At 47.1% G+C, this 20,333-nt stretch overlaps 1 protein-coding gene across 5 annotated transcripts in view; it reads left to right on the forward strand.

Moving 5' to 3' along the window:
- LOC144689807 (tetratricopeptide repeat protein 7A-like) overlaps nucleotides 1-20,333 on the forward strand; it is a 324,990-nt gene that overhangs the window by 168,079 nt on the left and 136,578 nt on the right. The window lies entirely within an intron of this gene.

Raw genomic sequence — 20,333 nt, forward strand, 5'->3', positions numbered from 1 at the left:
ATAAGCTCAGTGTCCAATTCAGGATGGCGGCAGGCTCTCGAAGCTGGAGCCAATAGGAGGCCCTCCAGCTTGGAAGTAGCAGCAGGATACCCTTACAGGTATTGAGGGAGAGGGCACCTCAAGATGGAGGCTCCCCCTCTCCAACTTTTTAAATTCTTAAATTAAAAAAAGGCAGCTGGGCCATCACTGGTGCCTCCAGTGGCAGCAGAAGTCATGCAGGCAGTGAGGGCCTCCAAACCTGCCTGGAGTGTCGACCTTCATCTTCTGCTCTCCAGGCTGTTGCCCTGTTCCCTGCCACCTTCGGGAGTTTGGAGGCCGTCCGGAAAACCCCAGTCGATCTCTGACAGTAGGCCTTAATAGGCTATTTATTAGCTGTAGCTTGCGGATGGGTAGCCCTGCGATTCTCCCACCCCCCTATCCTGCCTCCAGCTAAAATAGCCAAAGGATGAGATGTGGAAATAGGCATGCCAGCTGGCAGTGCAAGATTCTGTATCTGCCCCCATTGGGGGTAAAAATTCAGCCCTTTAGGTTTTACTACTACAGCTTTGATTAGAGGTTCCACTATTCTCCTGTAAATAGTACCTATTGCAACCACAGCATGCCACTGGTAGAGAAGGTGGATGTTGAGGTTGATGGCAGGAGTGCTGAACAGATGGGGTTTTAAACCCTGATAATATTTAATATATTGTCACAAATTGACAGCACAATATGTTGACCATTACCTGATGGTGCTTAATGTGATTCCAGTCAGTTCTAGTGATTGACAATCAAACTATTTGGGCTCAAGATATTTTAAGTCTATGCCCCCTGAAATTAGATACCATATGATCCTAGTATCATTGCCTCAGGCTCCCACTTCAGCGCTATTTTCAACCCTCTCCACCCTGACATAAATCTACTAACTGGTGCCTGTTGTTTGGAACAGAGGAAAGTATATTTCCTGAAGAGATGCTGTATTCTATCTGGTTGGTCCTAAAAAAAATTCTCAATCACCTAAATTTCTCAAATTTTGGTCAAGTCCTCTCAAGTTTTTTTACGTTATCTAACTTTCCCCGAGCAGTTCATTGAATGTGTTCAGCACTCCTAGTATAAAGTAGTAAATTCGATACTATCCATTCAACTTCCCTCCTCTAAGCTTCAGCTCTAGAGTCTGTCAATCTCAAATGTATTATTAGAGTTCAATTAATCTATTCTCTTATAAATCCTAAATACTTTAATAATGACTTCACTGAGCCTTCAATCAGAGTAAACAATCCCAGGCTCCTCAACCTTCCCTCATAGTTCAGAGACTTTGCATTAAGTTATCTATCTCTGAACCAATTTCTTATCTATTCCCAAAGTTTACCTTGTCTCACTGCCATTTTAGTGTCCTTCTGTACAGAACTTTGCCAAAGTGTTATTTTTATTAAAGCTAAAGACAGGAAGACAAAACTTAAATGGCACAGGGAAAGAGGATGATGGGAATAAATACAAAGCAAGTGCCAGCGAAGGCATCATGGGCTAATTGGCTTCCTTTCCCTTCTAAAACTTCCATGAGTATATGAAGTCTTCTAAAAAAGCAACGCTCATTGTTGATTCAGAAGTTTGTGGATTCAAGTCCCACTAAAATCCCAGACTAAAATCTAGGCTCTCACTCCAGTGCAGTACAGAGGAAGTGTGCCAGTGTCGCTCCTTTGGATAAGATGTTAAAGCAAGGTCCTGTGTGCTGTCTCAGGTGGATGTGAAAAAAAGATTCTATGGTACTATTTCGAAGAAAAGCAAGGGAGTTTTCCCTGTAGCCCTGACCAATCATCCAGTCATTATCACATTGCTGTTTGTGGGAGCTTGCTGTGTGCAGATTAACTGCTGCATTTGCTACATTGCAGCAGTGATGACACTTTTTTTTTTATAAAAAAAGCACTTCATTGCCTGTAAACCACTTTGTGACACCCTGAGGTCATGAAAGGTCCTATATAAAGGCAAGTCTTTCTTTTCAAAAAATGAGATCCTGCCATGGAACAGAGAACTCTCGAGATCTAAAGGGTTAATATAAAAGCAAACCACTGTGGATGCTGGAAATCTGATGGAGAAATGGAAAATGCTGGAAATGCCCAGAAGGCCGGACAGCATCTGTGGAGAGAGTTATCGTTTCAGGTCAATGACCTTTCATCAGAACGGTCATCAACCTGAAAAGTTGGGCTGAATTTTTCTGGTACCACATAGGATTGATGGTGTTGGACGCCTTGGAAAATAGGGGCACACCCTGTCACAAGGCTGCCCCATGCATTCCCACCTTGGGGAAAATTTCACCAGGGGTGGAGTGGGAGTTGGGTTGAAAGTCTCAAAATGCTGCCAGGCAGCCAATTAGTCCAATTACACCCCCAATTAGAGGTCATTTTGCGCAGGGCCAGTACTTTACCGACACCAGAATGTGCGGAGGCCGTCAGATCAATTGGGCAGCCTCCCGGGGACAGGCCAGGGGAGTATCGTAGCTAGTGACTCCACGCCCTGATGGCAGGGCCATGGGAACGAAAGGTGCGGCCTTCTATGTGAATAGCTCTGTGGAGAGGTTTCCTCTCCTACCTGATGGCCCTACTGGTTTCAGGCATCTTTAATGTATTACTCCAGTGCTGGCAACTGAGTTCACTTCTATGTTGAGGCGGCCTTGCGCTCGCCTGCCTGGCTAGGCAGCACCCGTCTCTTCCAGTATGGCATTGCTGTCGGTCCTCTGGGCCTGCAGGATTGAGTGTCTGCTCGCAGTTCATAGTAGAACAATGAGTGCCGAGGTAGTCAATTGGAAGGTCATCTCCCGGAAGGTGGTGCCAGCAGATGCGCTAATGACATGACAGGCTCAGGACCCTGATTTGGGTTCAAAGTTGGGATCTCAAAATCCTCTAGAAAATCTGGTCCAATAATTCTCTTTCTCTCTCCACAGATGCTGCCAGAATTGCTGAGCATTTTCAGCACTTTAAGTTTTAATATCTAAGGGTTAAACTGATCTGGGCGGTAGTTATGCCAAATTGTTCAAATTAAATATTTGTTGTGAGGGGGTGTGGGAAGCAGAAGAGTTCCCTATTTTAAATAAATGTTGTATGTAGATTAACTTTTCAGATTGTAATGGACAGCCACAATACTCTTTTAATTCTGCCGCTAATAAGGCCTGTCTGGCACATACTACTCTTTTCAGTAATTGAAGTGCAGTTTGCACAATTGCAGTGTTTAATGTGAAATCCACTTTATATTGCAGAAACATTTTGTGCAGAAGCAGTTTGTGTTGCGATGAGGTATACAATGTTGTGGCATCTGCATCGTTTATAGTCAAGGCAAATGTGCTAGCACCAACACAGAAATGACTGCACAAGTGCAGCCTTCCTGAATGCATTAATGATTTTTCTACAAATAGCAGAAGAAACCTTACCCCTTGTTGCTGACAGTCAGTGCACACAATGGTCCCTGTTTTGAAGTTTAGTTGGATAAAGGCCATCATTTTGCTGTGGTGGCTGTTTCTGTGGTAGTGATTGAGCAGTTTTACCAGGTAATATAATGAATTGCTAAGCTGTCAAAATAAGCAATAGTTGAAAGACAGGATTCCAACAGAGCAACAATAAGAGACATTATTTAATTATGGTGTTATAATTTTAACTTTATGATGGGTATAAATGATCTTTAATAAACTCAACAGTATTTTATTTAGTGTTGTATTACAACAGTAATTAGCTGAGCTGTCATCTTTGAGTCCCTTGTGAATTCATTTAAGCATCTCTGGGCAGCTAAGCGATCTCTGCTTGCTTATCCCTCTGCCTTAGATAATCTGCTTTCTAGAGTCCACTCCAACCTAGATTTTACTTTTAGATGGTTACTCTTTTTTTTAAAAAAAAAAGTGGACAGAAAAATATGTACATCTAGGAGGAAGGAAAGAGGTCAGTGTTCAAAGCTGAACTGTGAAAAGTTGACAAGGAAAAGCAATGTTTCACACATATGTGTAAAAATCCATGAGTTGAAGTAGAAAAGGATGTTCAGTGTGGGATGGCAGTTTGCCAAGACAAACTCTCAACATGGCAAGACAGAAAAACATTCCCACCCTGCTGCAGAACTTGTTGGCATTGTAACCTACTTGATATGGCTACAGTAAACACTCCTTTCAGCTAAATAGAGCTACTACTGTCCAGAAAAAACTTTTCCTCTTTACTTTGTGCCTCAGCTGTAAATAGAGAACTTGGGTGACATGCTGTCAGTCTTTGCCAATGCTTTTGGAACCTGGTCCCTAAGAGATATAGGAGAACAACTGGGACAATGGGGAACCTTTCTCCCTACCCTTAGATTAGCAGCTCAGCAGTGTATGGAGCATTATTTTTGCACATCCTTGCCCCATATGTTTAATACTTGCTGCTACCTGCAGGCCTTGCTGTTGTACCAACCATTTGTCACGACGACAGGAAATTGTGGCTGAGTGAGATCTACCTATAATTTCACCAGCTAACAGAAAACATGTTGAATTATTTAAAGAGGACCTGTTTTTTTTTAAAAAAAAGAAAAAACACAGACCAAAGATGGCTACCACCAGTCACCAAATGCCTGGTATTGTAAGTCGACCACTTTTCTGGAAAGTTCTTATATATGGATTGCACTGCAGACCGGCCCTGACATGTTGCCTGGAATTTCACACCTGGCGGGTGTCAAGGTCCACTTCGAGAAGGGATTCTTGAAAAGAAGGCATAAAAATTTAAAGTGCTGGATGTAATCAATTGTAATTCTGTCAAAACAATGGGAGTTGCTAACCAGCCAGATACCCAACAGACATTCAAAACCCCTTGTGGAGGATGAAATAACCTCATCTCATCTGTTGGTTTCTACTACCTTGAAATGTGTCAAAAGCTTCTGAGAAAAAAGATCAAAAGTGTTTTTGAACAAGTAAACATAATGACCGCAAGACATGTTAATCGAATTCCCTCATGGAATATACAGAAAGGAGGGTTAAGAATTGGTTTTACCAAGCCAGAAACAGAGAAAAGTCAAAGTAATCTGGAAACACTGCTGAAGGAAGCAGTAAGGAATCTCTGTCTCTCCCTCTCAAGCCAAAATTAACTCCAGCAATGTGAGGTTACCTGAATTTCAATTAAACTCCAAGATTTTAAAGGAAACCAGCTAACTTCAAACGGCCACAGCGTTTAACAATCTACGCCTCAAGGACAAGCAATAGACTTAATCGTACATTCTTTTAGCTTTTATTTGGAGTCTAACTTCTGAGATCTATGTTTGTGTGCCTTGGCGTCTTATTTTTTTCTCACGTTTAGTAACTAATAAACTTATTCATTCTTTGACTCAAGAAGACCTGCTTTGATAGGCTGCTTATTAAAAAGTGAATGCATTTGGATTGGAAAAGGCATTTATGGGGAAAAGAAATTTTAAAAAGCCTTTGTTGCGACCCACCGATGGGATTGAATAAAGGAGAGCCAATTCACTCCTCCTCACCCACTCATAACACGTTCTTAAACCTTCTTTAAGTGAACAACTTAGAAAGTTATTTCTCAATTCCAGGTCCCCATAAACTTTGTTTATAGCCTAAGGGTGAATTCACACCAGAACTGCAGTGTTGATGTGAAACAATTCTCATTTCCCACCAACACTGCAGCTATGTACCTGAAGCCGGAGTCAGGACCCAACTGAACACTGGAAAGTAACAAATCCTGGAGGAGGCGGTCACACCTCACTTGACTTCAGAGTGAATTTGGGGCTTTGACATCCTACTTGTGTTCCATGGGATTAGAAGTGATATGAAGCTGAAACCACTTTGCACCAACAGTACCGAGGCAAATCAGGTGTGGTGCATCATGGACGAATAATTTGAAATCACAGATTTTGCATCATCACTCAAAGTTAAAATTACGCTAATCTGAATGAACCTTAAAGTTTATACTCAGGGCAAAGAATGTGCTCATCTAGGTTGTAGAGCATAACCTTCAGTTATGATCCACGGAATATAGTGTCTGCATTAAAAGTGTCCCAGACTTGAGTTAGTGGGCGGAATTTTCTGTGCAGTTGGCGTCGGGTGTCATGGCAGTCATGAGCGGACAGTATGGCGGGAAGGCCAAAAATTGGTTTTACGACGTCACGAAATGAGTTTGCGATTGTCCACGCAGGCCGTGTGTCCCGCTGCTGGATGTCGGGAATTTCATTTTAATACATCTGCATATCATTATAAGACCCACTTGCTGGAATCATCACCTCACGCTGGATCATCTGGGCACCAATGAGTTTCACAACTGTACATAGCGATGTGCACCCAGCAAGCTGCACTTCACTTGGGACTTCGAGGTTTGTTTGCCTACTTTGCTTCGGGTAGTACTCGCAGTCATCAGCGCCAGGCTTCGCAGGCAGCACAACTTCACTTTTAGAGGGGCTGACGGGCAGGCCTCCACCTACCAGACCAGCCGTAAGGTGAGGTGGCATTTCAATGACTGCAGGCTAGGGCTTGCTTGGAGAAGGGGGAAGAAGTGGCCTCAGGCAAGAGAAGAGGATCCAAGGTGAGGGCTGTCCTGGGGAAGGGGAGTGGTATCCCAGGGTGTGTGTGGGGGGCACATGTTATCTGTGCAAGTGGCCTCAAGATAGTGAGGGCTGAGGAGGCAGTCTCCAGAGGAGATGAGGCCAGATGGTCATGTGAGGGTGTGTGAGAGAGTGAGTGGTGATGTCCCTTGAGCTGGCAGCGAGTGAGATGCCAGTGAATGTGTGATGGCCTTGAGTGTGAGAGTTTAAAGTGATGAGATGGTTGCTTTATCCTGGTGGCATGAATAAGATCATCCATTTTCTGCACAGGATGGCTGACTTCTTGTGTGCAGCATTGGCACCGACCACCTCTGCCACCGCCTCCCAAGCCAGAGCGGTGAGACTGATGGGCCTCCTGCGGACGGAGGACCATCCGCACACACACCCTGCGATACCCCCCTTCCCCAGGACAGCCCTCACCCTGGAGTCTCCTCTCTTGCCTGAGGCATTGCGATGGGCTTCCACGGTGTCTAGAATACGACCCAGGGATGCGTCACTGAATCAGGGGGCTGAACTCTTCTTGGCTTTTGGGGCCAATTCTTCACCGATGCCCTCCTGGGCTGCAAGCATTGAGAAGCATGTGTGCAGCTGCAGTTTTAAATATGGTGCCCTGCATGAGGAAGCAGTGAGGTAATGGCATGGTGGGCAAATTGAGGCTGCCCGCCAGCGAGACGGTGTGTTTCCTGTGGCTGCATAATTAATGAGGCGGGAATGGGATGATATGATGTGAAAACCCGTCATTATGGCCAGTGGGTAGAAAGTCCTTTTTCCCACCCACTACCACACATCATGCATATCTGGGACAATTCCACCCAGTGTGTTTGCACCAACGTTTACCATAAGTTTTAAACAGTGAAATGTACAATAGTCCATTCACAATTAGTGTCACCCACAATTGTTGCATAAAATATAGTTGAAATGTAATAATGTGATTTTCCAGATCTTGGCTTTATAAAATGCTCCCAAAAAGCATTTTTAAAAATTCAAACCTCATCCCTTATGGCAAGCCAGCTGAAATCTGATGTAACTGAGGCATGTAAGTTCAAGCATCAGGCACTCATCTGCATGATTTTTTTGGCTGGGAGATGAGCACTCACACTTGAACTGCAAGCCTCCTGAGACTGTAAAGGCAAGTTACCTCTTTACATTCTTAGTTAGCCTTATTGTTTCCTGTGTTTGTCTTTACAATGAACACTGACGCACAGGGCATTAAAGATTCTGTTAACAGCTTTGCAGGCATTACAGTGAAGTGAACTCCTGCCATAGACCCTGGGCTGACTACACAGATGTCCCTTTGATCAGCCTTCTACAAAACACAAACCACTTGACCAAAAATGTAAATAATAGTGTTGCAAGTTAGTTTATATCAATGCTACATTGGAGCTAGCAGTATTATATGTTTCAAGTTCTTCCATTCCCACTGACTCCCTCCCTCTCCCTAGCTGCTGCCTGAGGTTGAACCAGATTATTTGTTACCTTGACTTACCTATACGATCCTGAGAAGAGTTTCCAAACACATCCACTCCATCACCGAGACTGCCTACTTCCACCTCCATAACATCACCTGTCTCCACCCCTTCCTCAGCTCACCTACCGCTGACCCTCACTCATGTTTTTGTTGCCTCTAATTCAACTATTCCATTGCACTCCTGGCTGACCTACCACCATCCACCCCTGTGAACGTGAGCCCATGTAAACTCTGCTGCCAATTTTCATTAATCGCACCAAATCCTGTTCATTCATCACCCCTGTTTTCGCTGACCTGCATTGGCTCCCGGTTAAGCAAAACCTTGATTTGAAATGTCAATGTGCTGGTAAGGGTCTGAGTAGGAAAAACAGATGTCAGAGATTATGAAGCACTGACCTGGCCTGGGTGGGCGGATGGCTACATGACACCGCTTGCAGTTGGACAGTGCAAGTCATCGCAAGTCAATGATTGGGTTAAATCGGTCTCAGTGGGGGTTGATGTGTAGAAAGAGTGTTCTAAACACTTGCAGTGTAGGGATGTTTGACCAGAGATTTGGGACAATCACGCAGACGAACCTTCCTGAAAGGACGGGCGCTGGAGAGGCCACAAGAGACTACAGCAACTACAGGTGCAGGGGAAACAGCCATTTGGTGTTGTCATGTGGAGAATGCTTTTCTACCCAGGGCATAGTAGTGATGCTTTTGCACTGTGATATCACTGCTCTGACACAAGCATGTGTAAAATTATGCTTATACTGAATAAAATATAACCACTGTCACCAATAAGGGTATCACTTTTGAGTCGTTTTGGAACTTGAGAAGTGAGGGGGTTAAAGGGTTAATTGACTCTGACACCCTTCAAATTCTAACAGTTTGACTCTTAGAACTATTGGATTGTATTCGGAATAAGGATTACATAGAGGCATTAACCTGCCTTTCTCTCAAAGGTGACTGGCCAGTACCTTAACAATATTTTCTGCTTTTATTCCATTGGTACTTAAAAATATTCTAGTGTAGTTGTTACATAGCTTCACTTAGGCAGCTCAGTTATTTTTATGTTCAAGCTAACATTTCTCTTTTCATGGATGCTGCCAAACCTGGGGATTTCCAGCAGCTCCTGTTTTTATTTCAGATTTCCAGCATCTGCAGTATTTTGCTTTTGTATCCACGTAATCAATGACTGACCAAATAACCTCATCACCTACAAACAGGAAGGTTCCAGCCTGAGTTTTTTTCCGCAAGTTGAAATGGTACCTACTTTTTCTTTAAAAAATATCAGTGAAGTGAATTTATTATAAATTTAGAATTCAATTGCTCTGTGAGATAAATTGTTAATGTGGTTATTAAAGCAGCTGTTGTCAGCATGGAGATGCTTAAATCCAGTTAACTGCTGGCAAGCTGAGTCCTCATTAGGTTGGCTATGCAGTGTTATTATTCTGTGGTGGCAGAGGATGTTTTTAAGCTTTTGACATCTGCAACATATGAATCATCAGCTGAAAAAGTAGTCCCTATATCGAAATAAAAACAAAAAACTGCGGATGCTGGAAATCCAAAACAAAAAATAAAAAATACCTGGAAAAACTCAGCAGGTCTGGCAGCATCGGCGGAGAAGAGTACAGTTGACGTTTCGAGTCCTCATGACCCTTCAACAGAATTGAAGGGTCATGAGGACTCGAAATGTCAACTGTACTCTTCTCCACTGATGCTGCCAGACCTGCTGAGTTTTTCCAGGTATTTTTTATTTTTTGTCCCCATATCAAAGCTGTGCCTGAAATATGAGGGGAAAATCCATGGCTCGATGCTGTAGTCAGCTTGACGTTCATTTTATCCAAAATCAAAGAAGCTGTATGATTCATTATCATTGTTATTTAGTTCCTTAATAGATCTGGTGGGCAAATGCCTGCAGGCATCTCACCCAAGTAGCCATTTTCCATATGTGAGCTTAAAACCCTCTTGCAACCATCTCCCACAACATGACATCTCACCCCACTGATTAAGAATAACGACGAGATCCTGGAAAATGTGGATCATTTTCCATATCTTGGGAGCATCCTCTCGACGAAGGCAGAAATAGATGATAACATTTATCATCGCCTCCAATGTGCTAGCTTAGCCTTTGGCCAACTGAAGAAAAATGTGTTTGAGGACCAAGATCTTAAACCCGAGACTAGTGGTTTACCTGGCAGCAGTGACCCCCCGCGCTCATATATGCTTCAATGACTCGGGGCAGAATTTTCCTGTTGGTGTGCGGGGGGGGATGGACCCCACACATCCACGTGTACAGTGACACGCGGTGATGTCAGGCGAGCATCCTGATGTCACTGCGCGCCACTGTGATATTTCGTTGGGCATGTGTGCGATGATGTCCATTGTGTGCCCGCCATTAATTAATGGGCCCTTGACTCACCAATCGATTTTTTGGACGCCCGTGCAATCTTTGGGTCGGCGCACGGGTGCAACGGGCAGGCGGGTAGGACACATTTGTATAATCTTCATCCGCAGGCAGGATGAGAGGGCTCAGTGGGGTCGTGAGTGTGCTCTCTCAAGTATTTATTTTTCAAGGCTATTGAAACTTGCCTGTGTGATCTGCAGTACTTCAAAATGCATTCCAGATGCTTTATCTGGACTCTAAACCTTCACATCAGCACACAGCAGTGAGTAATCTTTTCAGGGCCTGTAGTTTTCAGAAAGCCTTCCCTTAGCCTGGGAATGGGAGCTGAATTGCCCACTGGAGGCAGCTCCTCTGAGGAGGAAAGGAGGGCTAGAAGGGGGAGGAGGCCAGGAGTGCACAATCAGCCTCCAGGGGAGCTACCTTTGGGAGCACAGGCGCAGGCACAAGTGGTACTGGGCCAAGAGGTTAATAAAGGCGGAAGGGGCCGCAAAAGACGCCACTATCCTACTGCCAGGGTATACAGGCGGCGAAGCAGCTACCTCAATGTGACTGAGGTGCAGTGCCGAAGGAGGCTCCATCTCTCAAGGGAGACAGTCAACTATATCTGTCAGATGATTGGGCCTGAGATCTCTGCTAAATGTGTGGGTGGACACCCGATCCCAGTGGCTCTGAAGGTCACAGCTGCCCTCACCTTCAATGCCTCTGGCTCCTTCCAGGGCTTGGTGGGTGATCTTTGCGGTGTCTCCTGTTCAGCTGTCCACACTTGTGTCAAGCAGGTTACAGACGCTCTGTTCAGCTGCGCAATGACCTTCAACCACTTCCATTGGGACCAGGCAAGCCAGAAACCGCAAGCTAGAGGCTTTGCGGTGATTGCTGGCTTCCCCCGTGTCCAGGGTGCAATAGACGGCACACATGTGGCCATCAAGGTACCAGCAAGTGAGCCCGGTGCTTTCGTCAACAGGAAGGGCTTCCACTCCATGAACGTGCAGATAGTGTGTGATCACAGGATGCTGATTTTACAAGTCTGTGCAAGGTACCCAGGCAGCTCCCACGATGCCTACATCCTCAGACACTCCCAGGTGCCGGGGCTATTCAGTGCTCCAGCCCGGTTTGATGGATGGCTGCTGGGTGACAAGGGCTATCCCCTCAGGAGGTGGCTCATGACGCCTCTCCGCCATCCAAGAACAGAAGCTGAGCAGCGGTACAATAGGAGCCACTCCTCCACAAGGGCTGTGGTGGAGAGAAACATTGGTTTTCTCAAGATGCGCTTCTGATGCCTGAACCTCTCAGGGGGCGCACTCCAGTACCCCCTAGATCGTGTGTCAGTGATAGTGGTTGCATGCTGCGCTCTACACAATCTTGCGCTGGAAAGGGAGGACGCAGTGGACGATGAAGACGTCGATGCAGTGGCTGTGGCTGCACATGATGAGTCCAGCAGTGAGTCCAAGGATGAGCATGCACAGGGAAATGCTGAGGGGGTAGACGCTGACCCGGGCACACTCCAGGGAGGCAGGGACACCCGGGAGGCTTTAATCCAATGAACCTTCAGCTAGCACACCACAGATGGACCTCCAGGACAAGCCTGGGCAGCAGTCTTCATACTCAACACTTAAGTGCAAAATCTGCCAGGTTAAGAACAATAACTAAGGACCTTGTTAATAAAGCACTCATTACATTTTTGGAAACCATCCACGTGCAGAAGAAAAGAGGCACCCTCAGCCATGGTGACATATCTGAATTTAATATGTCAAGCAAACAAACTTATGCAAAAAAAAAAGACAATAGTGTTACAAATCAGAAAAAATCATAAGTACCTCATCTTGGGCCAACACAAAAGCACCAGTGAAAAACCCGTGGTGTGCCTAAGGTGCCTTATGCTTTTGTTTCCGGGTGCTACGTCTTGGTGCTGCCCCATCGCTCGGAGTGGCATCTGAGACAGCCTGCTGACTGCTGTCCTCTTGGCTATGATGACCTTGGCGGTCGTCCTCTGGCGCATGGAGCCTGTGCTGGCCCCGCCTGGGAGGGAGCTGCCAGTTCCACAGCTGGCATCTCCCCAGTCATCGCAGCCTCACCAGATGCTACGGTCACTGGGAGAGGGGCGGAGGAGCTGCCGCCCTCATCCGGAGCGCCCTGAGAGGTGCCCGCAGAGATGACAGGCAGCTGCTGCGCTGACATGAGGTCGCTTCGGACCTCCCTGCTCACCATGGATGGATGGGCACCGAGCTGGGAAACTTGATCCCCACACCATCTCCCACACTGGCAATGACCAGCTGAGGTTAATGCGGATGTGAGGGCTTGCTGGTCAGAGCACATCCCCAGAAAGACCTGAGGGGTCTCCTGAAGGAGCCTCTCCATGAGAGTTGCCACTCTCTCCATGGAGGACGCATGATGCTTGGACATGTGGCTCATTGCTTCGGCGATCGTCCACGTAGATTCCTCCATCACGGAGACCAAGCTAAGCATAGCCTCATGTATCTCCCCCAGATGCTCCCGCACATTATCAGACACTGACTGAGCATGTGCCTGGTCCTCTGAAGTCCTCCGACTGCTGGCGCCATGGGCACTCTCTGTCTCTGCTCCTCCAGCAACTGTGAAGTACCCTCAACGCTGTGCCCCAGGACACTAGCCGATGTTCTAATTCCCACCAAGGTGCTGGTATCTCCACTGGTGCCTGCCTGGCAGAGATGGTGTGACGCCAGTGAGACTTCAGGCCCCTGAGGTGTGAGAGGGGGCCCGTGCTGCTCCTCCTCCTGACCCTGCTCCACTGATGCTGAAAGGAAGAACAAGGACATTGGATCAGTTAACGTGGAGACAATGTCAATGTGCATCCCTGTCCCCCGGATCATTATGCGCTCATTCTTCCATAACCTATGGTCAAGTCATGTTGCAAAATTAAATCAATTTATTCAGCATTGCTGTGGCTGTTGGGAGAACAATGCTGACCTCACTGTTGGGCATAAATACCTGGCCGTGGCACCCCAGCCTCACCGACACCAGTGGACCTGGGCGCATGGTGTCCCTCTAAATCCAGGGCCTCCTGCTCGGTGGCTAAGAATGGCTAACTGCGCCTGGCCGCCGCCAGTCCTCGCACGTTTTGCTGTGTTATGAGCATTCTTCTCCTGAAAATGTGAGAAGAGCATTGATTAGTGCAAATTGCACATGGACTCGCTTCACGCATGGCCCACCCCAACCAAAGCGGGATATATCAGGGCTCTAGAGCCTCCTCAACCCACAACTACCGAACACACACACAAAGATGCTAGGCCTGTTCCCCCACCCGCTCAGACACATGCTGCCTACACCACATTTGGCACCACATGGTATATCCTTCCATAGCAAGGAGGTGCAAGCACGTGGAACGCAGAGCGCGGCAGATGGTTCGTTGCGACGCCACCTTGAAGCTCCCCTCCCAGCATGTCATCACCCTGATTTGAACATGTCCTGCAGTTCAAGCACTGCGCCGAGGTGCAGATCCCCCAGGTTGCCCCCAAACCAGTCATGTGGGACTCAGTATAACACATGCTGAGGAGGCAAAACACATCTCGTCATCACCCTCTCAGGCTGACCTCAGCATAGGCAATATTTGCTGGCCCACCCAGCAAAGGACACATGCCAGCAATGATTCAATGCAGCCGCTACACTCAGACTTGGGCGGGGTGGGGGGCAAGGGCAGCAGGGGGTAAGCTGACCTACTGGGTTAAATGACCAATGCCAACATGGTACTTACCCTGCCAGTCCAGGTGCGCCGCACCACATTGTGAGAACTCGCCATCTCCTCCCAGGCACGTTTCATCATACGGGGGGTGCTGCTGCCTCCTCCCATGCTGGGGAACCAGCACCTTTCACCTTGCTGCCACCTCCTTGAAGAGGGCAGCAAGGCAGTCATCTGATAAACGAGGGGTACACTGGCCCTACCCTCTGGCCTGGCCTGCCCCGAAGGGTTACCCTCCGGCCTGGCCTGCCCCGATGGCCTACCCTCCGGCCTGGCCTGCCCCGATGGCCTACCCTCCGGCCTGGCCTGCCCCGATGGCCTACCCTCCGGCCTGGCCTGCCCCGATCGCCTACCCTCCGGCCTGGCCTGCCCCGATGGCCTACCCTCCGGCCTGGCCTGCCCCGATGGCCTACCTTCCGGCCTGGCCTGCCCCGATGGCCTACCCTCCGGCCTGGCCTGCCCTGCCCTGATGGCCTACCCTCCGGCCTGGCCTGCCCCGATGGCCTACCCTCCGGACTTGCATGAATTTCATTGCCCCTCTGCACAGCCCTTCGCCCAGCCATTGAGAGGAGCCTTTCCGAGGCTGCCATGGCCTTCCTTTATGCAGGCCGCCGGGTTGCCATTGGACCCGGTAGCCTGAGCACGCCTGTCGCCGCCCCGCCCACTCCTGCTATACACAGGAGGCATGAAGTACACTGGTTGGGCCTTAATTGGCCCGCCTGTGTAAAATGTCGGTGCAGACCCGATCGCCCACTCCCACTCCGCCCCCCCACACCTGCCAACCAGAAAATTCAGCCCCTGGACAACCAATAGCAGATACCTCAAAGCGCTGGAGAAGTACCACCTTTGCAAGATCCTCCAAATCTGGTGGCAAGAAAAGTGGTGCAACAGCAACATCCTCTCCAAAGCCAACATGCACAGCATCGAGGTGCTAGTCATTCAAAACCAGCTCCAATGGGCAGGGCATGTTGTTCATATGCCTGACACCAGACTCCCGAAACATCTGATCTACTCAGAACTTGGTCACGCAGGAGAGTCCCAGGGGGTCAATGGAAATGTTTTAGGGATGTCCTCAAACATCTCTGCTGACTCATGGGAGTCCCTGGCTTGTGACCACCCAAAATACAGAAGGCATTCAGGGAGGCGCCGAACACGAGAGATCATCAGGAACATGCAGAGGCAAAGTCGAGGCGTTGGAGGAGGTGCACAAACTTCCCAATAACTCTTCTACCCTACCCTCCAAGTACCACCTATTCCACATGTGGCACAGCCTACGGATCGCACATTGGACTTAGCAGTCATTTCGGAACCCATCGAACAGGGTGGAAGCAAGTCATAAAAACAAAAAGCTACTGTGGATGCTGGAAATCCAAAACAAAAACAGAATTACCTGGAAAAACTCAGCAGGTCTGGCAGCATCGGTGGAGAAGAAAAGAGTTGACGTTTCGAGTCCAACATGACTCTCTGTTGAAGGGTCATGTTGGACTCGAAACGTCAACTCTTTTCTTCTCCACCGATGCTGCCAGACCTGCTGAGTTTTTCCAGGTAATTCTGTTTCTGTTTTGGAAGCAAGTCATCCTTGATCCCAAGGGACTGCCTCAGAGCGAGCTTCGACTGTCAGTGTTAGGAGCTATTTGAATGTGGAGATGGTGTTAAAAATAAAGTGTTAGTATCTAAGATATAGCTTGATAATAGGCTTCTTAAATTCTGTCACAGTATAGAGTTTAAAAGAAAGGGGCTAGCAACCAGCTTTCATTCGCACCATACCCAAGTTATTCATGATATAATAGTTGCAGCAATTAGTTGTTTTATCTTTTCTAACTGTCTGATGAAGGAGCTAAGCCATTCAATTCAAAGGCAAACATGCTATGGAAGTTGTTTAAATATATGATTGGTATGTTTCAGAATTTAACAGACAATTACTTAAGCAAAAGCAGAATGCTGCAAGTGCACAGAGAAAGTAACCAGATCAAAGTTTTAGTTCAAGCCCTTCAAGCTGAAAAATGTAAAATAAACAAGTATTTTACTAAAATCAGCAAAAAAGGAAGAGCGAAAGGTACCCAGAATTTAACTACCAACTATGTAAGTTTGTTTGGTGCCAAACATTTACTGGAAATTATTTGCCTGACTCAAACTGGGGAGCCTAGAATTGAAGGAGAGAGAGTGAGTTCAGCTGGAATTTGTAGGGTTGTAGGAGATTAGGACGGGGTTGTGGTAAGGGAAAAGGGTACAGCAGGAGAAAGATGATGAAGCGATTTAAGCACGAGATGAAAATTCTAAATTTGAGGCTGCAATAACAATGGGTGGGGTGGAGGTGGTGTTACCAGAAGCCAACAGAGACAAGCGAGGAGAGGGATAATGGGTGAAAGGGAAATGGTGTGGGATAAGGTGACAGAGCTTTGAATAAGCTGAAGTTTACAGAAGCTGGAGAACAGGAAGTCAACCAGGAGAGCATTGGAATAATACCTTGTCATACTAATACCTTGTCAGTCTTTCCACCCCACCCCCACTAGAGCTGTACCTTGAGTGTCCTGCCATCCATTCTTAATTAGCACATTTTCTTAGATAATATCACCACCTTCAACACCTCTTTGATCCTTTTGTCTGTGACATCTTTTGATTATCTGCTCCTATCACTGCTTGCTTGTCCCTACAACCACCCCACCCTCAACTTCTCTCCAACACCCCCCCCCCCGCCCCCCACCTTAAACCAGCTTATATTTCACCCCTCTCCTAACTATACTCAGTTCTGTTGAAGTGTCATGAGGACTCGAAACGTCGACTCTTTTCTTCTCCGCTGATGCTGCCAGACCTGCTGAGTTTTTCCAGGTAATTCTGTTTTTGTTTTGGAATAGCATAGCCTGAAAGTGATAAAAGGATTGGGTGAGCCTTTTAGCAGCATATGAGGCAGGAGAGGATGTTGATGATGTAACAGATCTTATTGATGGAAAGGATATGAGATCAGAAGTTTGGCTTAGGGACGAATTGGTTGCCAAGGTTGTGAACAGTTGGGTTCAAGCTGAGGCAGTGGCCAGTATGGGGGATGGAATTGGTGATAAAAGCAAAGTTTGCGGTGGGAGTGTTTATAAGCTTTACTTTTAGGCCTCTTCTTCAGTGGGTTAGAGCTGGCACCAATAGTTACAGCAACAGTTTATTTTGAGACATAAAATAAAGATTGACACGTCACGTAGTTATCTAAACAGTAATTAACAAAACGGAGCAAAAAATGATAATAGTGGGCCTGATTTGGGTAACATCTGGAACTTATGGATGCCTGTTGCATATTCCTGTTTGTGATTGTCGTCTTAGCTTGGTGAATTCCTCATGCTAAAAAAAGCCCAATTTCCCGATATATACACTAAAAACAATGGAACTGTAAATAAATACATCTGAACAGATGTTTGCACAATACTCCCCGTATCCTATCAAATCATATGAATGACACATGCTTGTCCAGATGTAGACAGTGCCTTATCTCTCTTTTATACTTTACACAATGTTTTTCTGTTCATCTGGATTTGATGATGACTCACCACAGGGACCTTTTAGATAAAAGCTGTTCTGGCTGTAAAAATCTATTTTCAACATTATCTGTGCTGCACTGTGGGGTGTCATGAGATTGTGAATGAGCTCAAGTCCTGAATTGGAGCTTGAATCTGTTTGAGTGCTACCACTGAGCCAGATGAGCACCACAATCTAATAACTCTCACAAAAGATAGAATGTTAATGCATTTTAACAAGGTATTTGTGTTATTCTCTTCTCCATTTTGCCTTTCAAGGTCTCCCTTGTCTCAACATGTCCTAAGTTTCAAACAAACAGGCAGCCAATGGATCTGTCCTCGGACTTCTTAACATGTGTCCCTATAATTAGCCAGGAGGAGAGAGCCTTTTGGGTTCCTCCATTCTCTAATTTTACTTCCTTTCCTCTGTAAAGAAAAAAAGCACATGACACGTTATTGTCATATTTACTCCACTGGAGGATTCGTTTAGCTGTTTGGATAAACTGGACAACTCAATGGGCTGAATTTTACCAGCCCTTTGGGATGGGCTGGGAGGCTAGCAAAATGGCACAGAAAGGCAATAGGTGACGTGCCTATTGTCTTCCTGCCGCCATTTGATTTTGCCAGCACAGGAAAGATGGTGGACGTGCCTGGAGCCTAATTGAGCCATTTTTAAAATTCATTCACAGGATCGGGGTGTCATTGGCTCAGCCAGCATTTCCCCTCCCTAATTGCCCTTGAGAAAGTAGTGCTACAGCCTTCTGGAACGACTGCAGTCCATGTGGTGTAGATACACCCATAGTGCTGTTAGAGACGGAGTTCCAGGTTTTTGACCCAGAGACAGTGAAGGAACGACGATATACTTCTAAATCAGGACGGTGTGTGGTTTGAAGGGGAACTTGCAGGTGGTGGTGTTATCATGCATCTGTTGCCTTCTAGGTGGTAGTGGTCGCGGGTTTGGAAGGTGATGTTGAAGAAGTATTGGTGAGTTCCTGCAGTACATCTTGTAGGTGGTGCAGACTGCTGCTACTGTGCGTTGGTGGTGGAGGGAGTGGATGTTGAAGGTGTGGATAGGATGCCAATCAAGCGGGCTGCTTTGTATGGTGTCAAGACTCTTGAGTGTTGTTGGAGCTGCACTCATCCAGGCAAGTGGAGAGTATTCCATCACACCCCTGACTTGTGCCTTGTAGTTGGTGGACAGGCTTTGCAGAGTCAGGAGGTAAGTCACTCTTCACAGAATTTCCCAGCCTCTGACCTGCTCTTGTAGCCACAATATTTATATGGCTAGTCCAGTTCAGTTTCTGGTCAATGGTAACCCCCAGCGAGTTGATAGTGGGAGATTTAGTGATGGTAATGCCATTGAATGTCAAGGCGAGATGTTTGGATTACCTGCTTGTTGGAGATGGTCATTGCCTGGCATGTGTGTGGCACAAATGTTACTTGCCACTTATCAGTAATTGGCCACTTCCCACATTTTGGCAACAGTAGGGTTGGGGTGGAGGAATTAGTGGGTGGGTGCATGCTGCCGCTTTGGTAGACCATCTAGTGAAATCTGGCAGGCTCCAGGGTTTGGGGGGCCTCCTTTTTGGCCCACAAGTTGGACCCAGCAGCAATGACCTCCTCAGCAGCAATGACCTCCTCAGCAGCAAGAGCGCCACCTGCGTACAAAGACAACACCCCTCCCCCATCCCCCCCAAATCATCAGCCCCAATCCCATTTACCCTTCTTTGAGGATGCCAGCCATTGATCCACCCTCATCCTGGGGGTACAGCCCAATACTGCTATTGCTGCTGAGGCTGCGGAGCTGCTGGCCCTCTAATTGGACAGGTAGCCTTTGGGGGCGAGTCAGTCTAATAATGACCACGAAACCATTGTAAATTGTCATAAAAACCCATCATTAATGTCCTTTAGGGAAGGAAATTTGCCTTCCTCACCTGGTCTGGCCTACGCTTGACTCCAGAACCGCAGTGATGTGGTTGACTCTTAAATGCCCTCTGAAATGGCCCAGCAAGACACTCAGTTGTATCAAAATGCTAAAAAGTCAATAAAAAGGAATGTAATCGGATGGACCACCCGGCATCGACCTAGGCACCGGAAACGCCAGTGGCAAATCCAGCCCATTCGACACTGCAAAGTCCTCCTTACTGACATGTGGGGGCTCGTGCCAAAATTGGGAGAGCTGTCTCACAGACTAGTCAAGCAACAGTCTGACATAGTCATGCTCACAAAATCATATCTTACAGATAATGTCCCAGACACCACCATCCTGGGTATGTCCTGTCCCACTGGCAGGGCAGACCCAGCAGAGATGGCGGCATAGTGGTATACAGTCAGGAGGGTGATGTCCTGGGAGTCGTCAACATTAACTCATGAACGCATGAAGTCTCATGGCATCAGGTCAAACATGGGAAAGGAGACCTCTTACTAATTACCATGCACCACCCCCCTCAGCTGATGAATCAGTACCCCTCCATGTGGAACACCACTCGGAGGAAGCATTGAGGGTGGAAAGGGCGCAGAATGTACTCTGGGTGGGAGACTTCAATGTAGCACCACCACCGATCAAGCTGGCTGAGTCATAAAGGACATTGCCACAGGCCCAGCCTAGCAGCTGGTGGCGAGGGAACCAACAAGAGGGAAAAATATACTTGATCTCATCCTCACCAACCTGCCTGCCACAGATGCATCTCTCCATAATGGCATCGGTAGGAGGTGACCACTGCACAGTCCTTGTGGAGAC

Source organism: Cetorhinus maximus, chromosome 14 (assembly GCF_964194155.1).
Source record: "Cetorhinus maximus chromosome 14, sCetMax3.hap1.1, whole genome shotgun sequence".
Lineage (NCBI taxonomy): Eukaryota > Metazoa > Chordata > Chondrichthyes > Lamniformes > Cetorhinidae > Cetorhinus > Cetorhinus maximus.